Genomic DNA, 1,328 nt, shown 5'->3' on the forward strand with positions numbered 1-1,328 from the left:
GTTAAGATGGCAATACTTCCTGATGGACTTCTTTGTAGAAATTTACAAGCTGATTCTAACATTCTTGTAGAATTGCAAGAGACCTAGAATAGCCAAAACAATACATTTTTTTTAAAAAAGAGCAAATTCAGATGACTCACACTTCCCAATTTTAAAACTTACTATAAAGCTACAGTAATCAAAAAAGTATGGAGGCTTCCCTGGTGGCACAGTGGTTAAGAATCTGCCTGCCAAAGCAGGGGACACAGGTTCAATCCCTGGTCCGGGAAGATCCCACATGCTGTGGAGCAACTAAGCCCGTGCACCACAACTACTGAGCCTGTGCTCTAGAGCCCACAAGCTACAACTACTGAAGCCTGTGCACCTAGAGCCCATGCTCCGCAACAAGAGAAGCTACCGCAGTGAGAAGCCCCCGCTCACCACAACTAGAGAAAGCCCGCGTGCAGCAACAAAGACCCAACACAGCCAAAAATAAATAAAATTTAAAAATTAAAAAAAAGATTATGATACTAGCAAAAAGATAGGCATAGAGAAATGGAATAGAATTGAGAGCCCAATTCCAACGCTTACAATAACCTTTTCAATAAATGGTGCTGAGACAACTGGAGAGCCACATGTAAAAGAATGAAATTGGGTCCTTACTTCACACCACAGAAAAAATTAACTCAAATGAATCAAAGGTGAAAATGTAAGAGCTAAAATTGCAAAACTCATAGAAGAAATCATATAGGTTAATTATCACAACTTGCATTAGGTAACAGATTTTTAGATATGATGCCCAAAGCAGGAGCAACAAAAGGAAAGATAAATAAATTGAACTTCATTTGATATTAAACTTTTGTGTTTCATAGGACACTATCAATAAAGAGAAAAAAATACAACCCACAGAATGGAAGAAAATATTATAAATTATATATCTGATAAGTTACTTGCCTCTAGAATATGTAAAGAACACATACAACCCAATAATAAAAAGACAATCCAAATTAAAAACAAAAACATGCAAAAGAGCTGAATAGATATGTCTCCAGAGAAGATACACAAACTGCCATGAAGCACATGAAAAGGTTTTTGGCATTATTAAGTCACCATGGAAATGCAAATTGGAACCACAAGGGGACACTACTTCACACTCACTAGAATGTAAAAATCAAAAAGTCAGATAATAACAAGTATTGACAAAGTTTTGATTATGGAAATAAATCAAAACCCTTATTCACTGCTGGTGGAATAAAAAATGTTGCAGCCACTTTTGCAAGTAGTTAGCCTTTCGTCAAAAAGTTTAATATATTTACCAGTGACCTAGAAATTCCACTCCTAGAGAACTC

This window comes from Balaenoptera borealis, assembly GCF_965194805.1.
Source record: "Balaenoptera borealis genome assembly, chromosome: 6".
Classification (NCBI taxonomy): Eukaryota; Metazoa; Chordata; class Mammalia; order Artiodactyla; family Balaenopteridae; genus Balaenoptera; species Balaenoptera borealis.